The 12,205-nt window shown below is 48.4% G+C and overlaps 1 long non-coding RNA gene across 1 annotated transcript; it reads left to right on the plus strand.

The window, feature by feature from the left end:
* The first annotated feature begins 182 nt into the window (after window positions 1-182).
* On the plus strand, window positions 183-7,174 carry LOC139554053 (uncharacterized). Its single transcript, XR_011670791.1, has 2 exons — window positions 183-387; window positions 613-7,174. It is a non-coding gene; the product is annotated as an uncharacterized lncRNA (long non-coding RNA).
* Window positions 7,175-12,205: the final 5,031 nt, after the last annotated feature.

The raw sequence follows: 12,205 nt of genomic DNA on the forward strand, positions 1-12,205 counted from the left end.
ACATAGTTATCTCATTTCACCACACTCTACAAGCCTCTTTGTTTCTCCATTCCCTGTATGGGGACAGAATCTTCCTGTTATTGGTTTCACAGTAGCACAACTTGTCTGTCAATAGTTCCTCTTATCATTTGTTTCACACTTGCACCCTGCTTACATAACTAAGAAAAAGGAACACAATGTCCTAGTTCTAATTCTGACTAAACTACACACATCATCAGAGTATAGTTTTATGATTCTAATACATTTCACATAGTACATTTCACACAGTTATACAGTTTCGGGGTGGAATACTTTAGTCATTACTTTAAACATTCAAATTCTTCTACCACTCAGTCAATACTTTGTGGAAGCACCTTTGGCAGTGATTACAGCTGTGAGTCTTTCTGGGTAAGTCTCTAAGAGCTTTTGACACCTGGATTGTGCACTATTTGACCATTATTCTTTTCAAAATTCTTCAAGTTCTGTCAAATTGGTTGTTGATCATTGCTAGACAGACATTTCAGGTATTGACATAGATTTTCAAGTAGATTTTAAGGAAAAACTCAGCCACTCAGGAATATTCACTGTTTTCTTGGTAAGCAACTCCAGTGTAGATTTGGTCTTGTGTTTTAGCTTATTGTCCTGCTGAATGGTGAATTCATATCCCAGTCACTGGTGGAAAGCAGACTGAACCAGGTTTTTCCTCTAATATTTTGCCTGTGCTTAGCTCCATTCTGTTTTTAATCCTGAAACTCCTCAGTCCTTATCTATTACAAGGATACCCATAACATGATGCAGCCATCACTATGCTTGAAAATATGGAGAGTGGTACTCAGTAATGTGTTGTATTGGATTTGCCCCAAACAAAACACTTAATAGCTTTGCCACATTTTTTGCAGTATTACTTTAGTGCCTTGTTGCAAACAGGATGCATGTTTTAGAATTCTGTACAGGCCTCCTTCTTTTCACTCTGTCAATTAGGTTAGTATTGTGGAGTAACTACAATGTTGTTGATCCATCCTCAGTTTCCTATCACAGCCATTAAACTCTGTAACTGTTGTAAAGTCACCGTTGGCCTCATGGTGAAATCCCTGAGCGGTTTACTTCCTCTCCGTCAACTGAGTTAGGAAGGAGGACTGTATCTTTGTAGTGACTGGATGTATTGGTACACCATCCAAGTGTAATTAATAACTTTATGCTCAAACGAATATTCAATGAATGCTTCTTAAATTTTTTACCCATCTGCCAATCGATGCCCTTCTTTGCGAGGAATTGGAAAACCTCCCTGGTCTTTGTGGTTGAATCTGTTTGAAATTCACTGTTCAACTGAGGGACCTTACAGATAATTGTATGTGTTGGGTACAGAGATGTACATTCAAAAATAATGTTAAACACTATTATTGCACACAGAGTGAATCCATGCAACCGAATATTATTTTTCAACTCCGATAACGATTATTGGAGAACCAAAAAAAAGCCGATACCTATTAATTGGCCGATATATATATATATATTTGTAATAATGACGATTACAACAATACTGAATGAACAATGAACACTTTTATTTTAACTTAATATAATACATAAATAAAATATTTTAAAATCTATTTTATTTTGTCTCAAATAAATAATGAAACGTTCAATTTGGTTTAAATAATGCAAAAACACAGTGTTGGAGAAGAAAGTAAAAGTGTAATTTGTGCCATGTAAGAAAGCGAACGTTTAAATTCCTTGCTAGTGTAACGGATGTGAAATGGCTAGCTAGTTAGCGGTGGTGCGCGCTACTAGCATTTCAATCAGTTACGTCACTTGCTCTGAGACTTAAGTAGGGTTGCCCCTTGCTCTGCAAGGGCCGCGGCTTTTGTGGAGCGATGGGTAACGACGCTTCGTGGGTGTCAGTTGTTGATGTGTGCAGAGGGTCCCTGGTTCGCGCCCTTGTCGGGGCGAGGGGACGGTTTAAAGTTATACTGTTACACTCAGAACATATGATGGTGGTTCAATATTCCCAGTTCTTCAATATTCCCAGGTAAGAAGTTTTAGGTTGTAGTTATTATAGGACTATTTCTCTCTATACCATTTGTATTTCATAGACCTTTGACTATTGGATGTTCTAATAGGCACTTTAGTATTGCCAGCCTAATCTCAGGAGTTGATAGGCTTGAAGTCATAAACAGCGCTGTGATTCAAGCATTGCTAAGAGCTGCTGGCAAACGCAGTAAAGTTTGAATGAATGCTTATGAGTCTGCTGCTGCCATCGACTTAATTATAATATAATAAACACACAGAAATACGAGCCTTTGGTCATTAATATGGTCAAATCCAGAAACGATCATTTTGAAAACAAAACGTTTATTCTTTCAGTGAAATACGGAACTGTTCTGTATTTTATCGAACGGGTGGCAACCCTAACTCTAAATATTGCTATTGCACAACCTTCAATGTTATGTCATAATTATGTAAAATTCCGGCAAATTAGTTCACAACGAGCCAGGCGGCCCAAACTGTTGCATATACCTTGACTCTGCGTGCAATGAACGCAAGAGAAGTGACACAATTTCCCTAGTTTAATATTGCCTGCTAACATGAATTTCTTTGAACTAAATATGCAGGTTTAAAAATATATACTTCTGTGTATTGATTTTAAGAAAGGCATTGATGTTTATGGTTAGGTACATTCGTGCAACGATTGTGCTTTTTTCGTGAATGGGCTTATGTTAAATCATCACCCATTTGGCGAAGTAGGCTGTGATTTGATGATAAATTAACAGGCACCGCAATGATTATATGCAACGCTGGACAAGCTAGTTAACCTAGTAATATCATCAACCATGTGTAGTTAACTAGTGATTATGTGAAGATTGATTGTTTTTTATAAGATACGTTTAAATGCTAGCTAGCAACTTACCTTGGCTCCTTGCTGCACTCGCGTAACAGGTGGTCAGCCTGCCACGCAGTTTCCTCGTGGAATGCAAGATAATCGGCCATAGGGGCCTCCCGGGTGGCGCAGTGGTCTAGAGCACTGCATCGCAGTGCTATGCTGCGCCACCAGAGTCTGGGTTCGCGCCCAGGCTCTGTCGCAGCCGGCCGCGACCGGGAGGTCCGTGGGGCGACGCACAATTGGCTTAGCGTCGTCCGGGTTAGGGAGGGTTTGGCCGGTAGGGATATCCTTGTCTCATCGCGCTCCAGCGACTCCTGTGGCGGGCCGGGCGCAGTGCGCGCTAACCGAGGGGGCGGGTGCACGGTGTTTCCTCCGACACATTGGTGCGGCTGGCTTCCGGGTTGGAGGCGCGCTGTGTTAAGAAGCAGTGCGGCTAGGTTGGGTTGTGCTTCGGAGGACGCATGACTTTCGACCTTCGTCTCTCCCGAGCCCGTACGGGAGTTGTAGCGATGAGACAAGATAGTAATTACTAGCGATTGGATACCACAAAAATTGGGGAGAAAAGGGGATACATTTAAAAAAAAAAAAAAAAAAAAAAAGATAATCGGCCATAATCGGTGTCCAAAAATGCAGATTACCGATTGTTATGAAAGCTTGAAATCGGCCCCAATTAATCGATCGACCTCTATTTTAGACCCCAATATAATTCTAGAATGCTGATGTAGATTACTGAGACATGGCTAAAAAAACAAATAACAAATAAAAATTACAAGTTAACTTAGTTTTAAAGAACACCTCTTCTATAATATGACACCACATTCATGTCAATAGGAATAACACTTATTCTGTCTTCTATTGTGTAAAGACACTCAACACAACAAAAACCCTAGAGTATTTAAATTGTAGTACATTTGACTAAATTACTCACTCAAAATGTACCAAGTATAATATATTATACTTACAAATATTATTCACATATAAATAAAACAATTATCCAAAATGTGAACAGAGAACAATATTCAGAAAGTATTTCAAAACCCTATTATTCTTACATCTGTAAAAATGCTAACAACTAATCAGAGACTATTTCAAGATGTAGATAGCCTCTCTCAATAAGATTTACACTAGGCCTGACACAAAATTCAGAAATAGTAGATTTAATACAGGCCAGGCCTGACACAAAATTCAGAAATAGTAGATTTAGTACAGGCCAGGTCTGACACAAAATTCAGAAATAGTAGCCTACTTTGACAACAATTCAGTGAATGTAACGACTATTAGATAGCGACAGATAAAGAGAGAAGATACAAAACACAACAACTGTTCAGAGACAATAAAACATTTGTAGGACAAATTCATAATTCACACGGTCACTTTAGTGTTTGCATTAAGCCTACAACATGTCATGGAACTTCTGGAAGCACGGTCTCATCCTGCATAGTGGCACAGAACACCCACAGGAGGTTTCAACACATCTCCTACTCTATGCCCTGCGTCCACTCAGGATGCACACCACAAAGCCTCTCTTGTGCCCTTCAAAACTTCACCTGCTTTCAAAATGAGTTACAACCCGGTCCACACGCCTTGGTGCCACAGTCTTGGCTCCCCTCTTCCTGCCACTGTAGCCACGTCACAAAGTGAATGGACAAGCTGAATGCCTTCATGGACCAGCGCCTGCGGTTTCTGGGAAGGGGCCTTTGCAGGGTCCCCCACACAATGTACGCATTTGATGGCAATGTTGAGTATCCCCCAAAACACATACCTCCACCATTTTCTACCTGTGCGTCCAACATTGTATTAGCTCCTCAGTTGGTCAAGATGGTCAACCCCGCCCATTTTCTTCTTGTAATCCATCTCAACCTCTGGAACAGATGTAAGTTCCTACCACTTTTTAAAACAACTCCAAAACTCCTGAAACTGTCACTTTAGGCCCAGGCTGTGTGGTACAAGGGTGAATGGTGGGACTTAGGGCAGACACACGCCATGGAAACATATCTCGGGTGTCCTCTCCCTCTGCCGCGTCCTCTCCCTCTGCTACCTGCCTCCTCTAACCACTAGGTTACCTGCCGCCCTCCTCTAACCACTAGGCTACCTGCCTCCTCTAACCACTAGGTTACCTGCCTCCTCTAACCACTAGGTTACCTGCCGCCCTCCTCTAACCACTAGGCTACCTGCCGCCCTCCTCTAACCACTAGGCTACCTGCCTCCTCTAACCACTAGGCTACCTGCCTCCTCTAACCACTAGGCTACCTACCTCCTCTAACCACTAGGCTACCTGCCTCCTCTAACCACTAGGCTACCTGCCTCCTCTAACCACTAGGTTACCTGCCTCCTCTAACCACTAGGCTACCTGCCTCCTCTAACCACTAGGCTACCTGCCTCCTCTAACCACTAGGCTACCTGCCTCCTCTAACCCCTAGGCTACCTGCCTCCTCTAACCACTAGGCTACCTGCCTCCTCTAACCACTAGGCTACCTGCCTCTCACCACTAGGCTACCAGCCTCCTCTAACCACTAGGCTACCTGCCTCCTCTAACCACTAGGCTACCTGCCTCCTCTAACCACTAGGCTACCTGCCTCCTCTAACCACTAGGCTACCTGCCTCCTCTAACCACTAGGCTACCTGCCTCCTCTAACCACTAGGCTACCCTTGTACCAACTGAGCCACACGGGACTTACCACTAGGCTACCTGCCTCCTCTAACCACTAGGCTACCTGCCTCCTCTAACCACTAGGCTACCTGCCTCCTCTAACCACTAGGCTACCTGCCTCCTCTAACCAATAGGCTACCTGCCTCCTCTTACCACTAGGCTACCTACCTCCTCTAACCACTAGGCTACCTGCCTCCTCTAACCACTAGGCTACCTGCCTCCTCTAACCACTAGGCTACCTGCCTCCTCTAACCACTAGGCTACCTGCCTCCTCTAACCACTAGGCTACCTGCCTCCTCTTACCACTAGACTACCAGCGGTCTAACTGCTGCGTCACTGCAGATCCTGACACATTGGTGCGACTGGCTTCCGGGTTAAAGAGAGCATTGTGTCAAGAAGCAGTGCGGCTTGGTGGTTCGTGTCCTTCACCTCTCCCGAGTTCGTAAGGGAGTTGCAGCGATGGGGGAGACAATACTTAAAAGAAAACATAGATTTTTTAAAATTAAATGAAGAAAAAAAAAATGGATAAAAAAAATTCTAACAAAAAATATGAAATAAATCACACAAGTTAAATCACACAATTTGACTCATCAAATAAGCTTTTAATTTTACACGTCAAATAACACAATTCTATTATAGAATGTGGTGTGTGCTGAATTTGCACGTACAAGCCAAGCTCCACCACTATGGTCAGTAGCACTGTCAAAGCTGTACAAAAAATACTTCTGCAAACATGTGTTGTTACCATGCTGTGTTGCTGTCTTAGGTCTCTCTTTTCGTGATGTGTGTTTTGTCCAATACTTTTTAAAATAATTTTGGTAGACCGTCATTGTAAATAACAATTTGTTCTTAACTAACTTGCCTAGTTAAATAACGGTTCAATAAAAAATAAAAACAAGCACACACCGGGCACGACCGATGTGTTTACAATACCGCTTTGGTAATGAGGAACTATTTGTTCGACCGAATGGGAAAACGTCTGTGTGAGCATTTGAAATAAGATCAGGATCAAACGAGCAGGATCAAAAATGTTCGCAAATATCTTCGATACATATGTTATTAGCAACTTCTGCAGTAACTAGCTAGCTTTAGCTTGGAACAGGGATATGTGTCGTGAAGCTAACCACAATAAGGATTAGACACAATGGTGGAATTTGCGGTTGGCCTTCAAAATAAAAGTTCCTATTTGAAAGTGACGCAGAATATTACAATTGGTGGAATCATGCCATATTTAGACTAGATAATGTTGAACAAGGTTGGAGTGTTGTAATGTGGAGCAATGAAATGGGGTGTCAGCAGTGGTGTAAAGTACTTAAGTAAAAATACTTTAAAAGTACTACTAAAGTCATTTATTTGGGTATCTGTACTTTACTTCGATATTTATATTTTTGACAACTTTTACTTAACTACATGCCTAAAGCAAACAATGTACTTTTTACTCCATACATTTTCCCTGACATCCAAAAGTACTCGTTACATTCTGAATGCTAAGCAGGACGGGGAAATGGTCCAATTCACACTCTTACCAAGAGAACATCCCTGGTCATCCCTACTGCGTCTGATCAGGAAGTACTCAATAAACACAAATGCTTTGTTTGTCAATTATGTCTGAGTGTTGGAGTGTGACCCTGGCTATCTGTAAATAAAAAATTATCCCCCCCAAAAAATCCATCTTTTGATACTTCAGTATATTTAAAAACAAATACTTTTAGACTTTTACTCAAGTAGTATTTTACTGGGTGACTTTCACTTTCACTTGAGTCATTTTCTATTAAGGTATCTTTACTTTTACTGAGATTTGGGTTTCCGCAATAAGAGCTACGACGCTAATGTCTCCACCACCATAGAGGCGTCTCCACCACCATAGAGGCATCTCCACCACCATAGAGGCGTCTCCACCACCATAGAGGGGTCTCCACCACCATAGAGGGGTCTCCACCACCATTGAGGGGTCTCCACCACCATAGAGGGGTCTCCACCACCATAGAGGCCTCTTCATCACCATAGAGGCGTCTCCACCACCATAGAGGCGTCTTCATCACCATAGAGGCGTCTCCACCACCATAGAGGGGTCTCCACCACCATAGAGACGTATCCATAGAGGCATCTTCATCACCATAGAGGGGTCTCCACCACCATAGAGGGATCTCCACCACCATAGAGGGGTCTCCACCACCATAGAGGGGTCTCCACCACCATAGAGGCGTCTCCACCACCATAGAGGCATCTCCACCACCATAGAGGCGTCTCCACCACCATAGAGGGGTCTCCACCACCATAGAGGGGTCTCCACCACCATAGAGGGGTCTCCACCACCATAGAGGCGTCTCCACCACCATAGAGGCGTCTCCACCACCATAGAGGAGTCTCCACCACCATAGAGGGGTCTCCACCACCATAGAGACGTATCCATAGAGGCGTCTTCATCACCATAGAGGGGTCTCCACCACCATAGAGGGGTCTCCACCACCATAGAGGGGTCTCCACCACCATAGAGGCGTCTCCACCACCATAGAGGCGTCTCCACCACCATAGAGGGGTCTCCACCACCACAGAGGGGTCTCCACCACCATAGAGGGGTCTCCACCACCATAGAGGCATCTCCAACACCACAGAGGGGTCTCCACCACCATAGAGGGGACTCCACCACCATAGAGGGGTCTCCACCACTATAGAGGCGTCTCCACCACCATAGAGGTGTCTCCATAGAGGGGTCTCCACCACCACAGAGGGGTCTCCACCACCATAGAGGCATCTCTACCACCGTAGAGGCATCTCCACCACCATAGAGGGTCTCCACCACCATAGAGGGGTCTCCACCACCACACAGGGGTCTCCACCACCATAGAAGGGTCTCCACCACCATAGAGGCATCTCCACCACCACAGAGGGGTCTCCACCACCATAGAGGCGTCTCCACCACCATAGAGGGGTCTCCACCACCATAGAGGGGTCTCCAACACCACAGAGGGGTCTCCACCACCATAGAGGGGTCTCCACCACCATAGAGGCGTCTCCACCACCACAGAGGGGTCTCCACCACCATAGAGGCATCTCTACCACCGTAGAGGCATCTCTACACCGTAGAGGCATCTCCACCACCATAGAGGGGTCTCCACCACCACAGAGGGGTCTCCACCACCACAGAGGGGTCTCCACCACCATAGAGGTGTCTCCACCACCATAGAGGTGTCTCCACCACCATAGAGGGGTCTCCACCACCATAGAGGCGTCTCCACCACCATAGAGGCGTCTCCACCACCATAGAGGCATCTCTACCACCGTAGAGGCATCTCCACCACCATAGAGGGTCTCCACCACCATAGAGGGGTCTCCACCACCACACAGGGGTCTCCACCACCATAGAGGGGTTTCCACCACCATAGAGGCATCTCCACCACCACAGAGGGGTCTCCACCACCATAGAGGGGACTCCACCACCATAGAGGGGTCTCCACCACCATAGAGGCGTCTCCACCACCATAGAGGGGTGTCCAACACCATAGAGGCGTCTCCACCACCATAGAGGCATCTCCACCACCATAGAGGGTCTCCACCACCATAGAGGGGTCTCCACCACCACACAGGGGTCTCCACCACCATAGAGGGGTTTCCACCACCATAGAGGCATCTCCACCACCACAGAGGGAACTCCACCACCATAGAGGGGTCTCCACCACCATAGAGGGGTCTCCACCACCATAGAGGCGTCTCCACCACCATAGAGGGGTGTCCAACACCATAGAGGCGTCTCCACCACCATAGAGGCATCTCCACCACCATAGAGGGGTCTCCACCACCACACAGGGGTCTCCACCACCATAGAGGGGTTTCCACCACCATAGAGGCATCTCCACCACCACAGAGGGGTGTCCACCACCATAGAGGCATCTCTACCACCGTAGAGGCATCTCCACCACCATAGAGGGTCTCCACCACCATAGAGGGGACTCCACCACCACACAGGGGTCTCCACCACCATAGAGGGGTCTCCACCACCATAGAGGCATCTCCACCACCACAGAGGGGTCTCCACCACCATAGAGGGGACTCCACCACCATAGAGGGGTCTCCACCACCATAGAGGGGTGTCCAACACCATAGAGGCGTCTCCACCACCATAGAGGCGTCTCCACCACCATAGAGGGGTCTCCACCACAATAGAGGCATCTCCACCACCATAGAGGGGTCTCCACCACCATAGAGGGGTCTCCACCACCTTAGAGGCGTCTCCACCACCGTAGAGGCGTCTCCAAAGAGGCGTCTCCACCACCATAGAGGGGTCTCCACCACTATAGAGGGGTCTCCACCACCATAGAGGCTACAATAGAGGCGTCTCCACCACAATAGAGGCGTCTCCACCACCATAGAGACGTCTCCACCACCATAGAGGGGTCTCAATAGAAGCGTCTCCACCACCATAGAGGTATCTCCACCACCACAGAGGCGTCTCCACCACCATAGAGGGGTCTCCACCACCATAGAGGCGTCTCCACCACCATAGAGGCGTCTCCACCACCATAGAGGCGTCTCCACCACCATAGAGGCGTCTCCACCACCACAGAGGCGTCTCCACCACCACAGAGGGGTCTCCACCACCACAGAGGCGTCTCCACCACCATAGAGGCGTCTCCACCACTATAGAGGCGTTTCCACCACCATAGAGGCTACAATAGAGGCGTCTCCACCACAATAGAGGCGTCTCCACCACCATAGAGGCGTCTCCACCACCATAGAGGGGTCTCCATAGAGGCGTCTCCACCACCATAGAGGCGTCTCCACCACCATAGAGGCGTCTCCACCACCATAGAGGCGTCTCCACCACCATAGAGGGGTCTCCACCACCATAAAGGCGTCTTGACCACCATAGAGGGGTCTCCACCACCATAGAGGCTACAATAGAGGCGTCTCCACCACAATAGAGGTGTCTCCACCACCATAGAGGGATCTCCACCACCATAGAGGCGTCTCCACCACCATAGAGGGGTCTCCACCACCATAGAGGCATCTCCACCACCATAGAGGGGCCTCCACCACCATAGAGGCGTCTCCACCACCATAGAGGGGTCTCCACCACCGTAGAGGGGTCTCCACCACCATAGAGGGGTCTCCACCACCATAGAGCCGTCTCCACCACCATAGAGGGGTCTCCACCACCATAGAGGGGTCTCCACCACCACAGAGGCGTCTCCATAGAGGCGTCTCCAACACCATAGAGGGGTCTCCACCACCACAGAGGGGTCTCCACCACCATAGAGGCATCTCTACCACCGTAGAGGCATCTCTACCACCGTAGAGGCATCTCCACCACCATAGAGGGGTCTCCACCACCACAGAGGGGTCTCCACCACCACAGAGGGGTCTCCACCACCACAGAGGGGTCTCCACCACCATAGAGGGGTCTCCACCACCATAGAGGTGTCTCCACCACTATAGAGGCTTCTCCACCACCATAGAGGTGTCTCCATAGAGGGGTCTCCACCACCACAGAGGGGTCTCCACCACCATAGAGGCATCTCTACCACCGTAGAGGCATCTCCACCACCATAGAGGGTCTCCACCACCATAGAGGGGTCTCCACCACCACACAGTGGTCTCCACCACCATAGAGGGGTTTCCACCACCATAGAGGCATCTCCACCACCACAGAGGGGTCTCCACCACCATAGAGGGGACTCCACCACCATAGAGGGGTCTCCACCACCATAGAGGCGTCTCCACCACCATAGAGGGGTGTCCAACACCATAGAGGCGTCTCCACCACCATAGAGGCATCTCCACCACCATAGAGGGTCTCCACCACCATAGAGGGGTCTCCACCACCACACAGGGGTCTCCACCACCATAGAGGGGATTCCACCACCATAGAGGCATCTCCACCACCACAGAGGGGTCACCACCACCATAGAGGGGACTCCACCACCATAGAGGGGTCTCCACCACCATAGAGGCGTCTCCACCACCATAGAGGGGTGTCCAACACCATAGAGGCGTCTCCACCACCATAGAGGCATCTCCACCACCATAGAGGGGCTCCACCACCATAGAGGGGTCTCCACCACCACACAGGGGTCTCCACCACCATAGAGGGGTTTCCACCACCATAGAGGCATCTCCACCACCACAGAGGGGTCTCCACCACCATAGAGGGGACTCCACCACCATAGAGGGGTCTCCACCACCACAGAGGGGTCTCCACCACCATAGAGGGGACTCCACCACCATAGAAGCATCTCCACCACCACAGAGGGGTCTCCACCACCATAGAGCGGACTCCACCACCATAGAGGGGACTCCACCACCATAGAGGCGTCTCCACCACCATAGAGGCGTCTCCACCACCATAGAGGCGTCTCCACCACCACAGAGGCTACAATAGAGGCGTCTCCACCACAATAGAGGTGTCTCCACCACCATAGAGGGATCTCCACCACCATAGAGGGGACTCCACCACCATAGAGGGGTCTCCACCAACATAGAGGTCTCCACCACCATAGAGGCGTCTCCACCACCATAGAGGCGTCTCCACCACCATAGAGGGGTCTCCACCACCATAGAGGGGTCTCCACCACCACAGAGGGGTCTCCACCACCACAGAGGCGTCTCCATAGAGGCGTCTCCAACACCATAGAGGGATCTCCACCACCACAGAGGGGTCTCCACCACCATAGAGGCATCTCTACCACCGTAGAGGCATC

The sequence above is a fragment of the Salvelinus alpinus genome, chromosome 25, assembly GCF_045679555.1.
Source record: "Salvelinus alpinus chromosome 25, SLU_Salpinus.1, whole genome shotgun sequence".
NCBI lineage: Eukaryota > Metazoa > Chordata > Actinopteri > Salmoniformes > Salmonidae > Salvelinus > Salvelinus alpinus.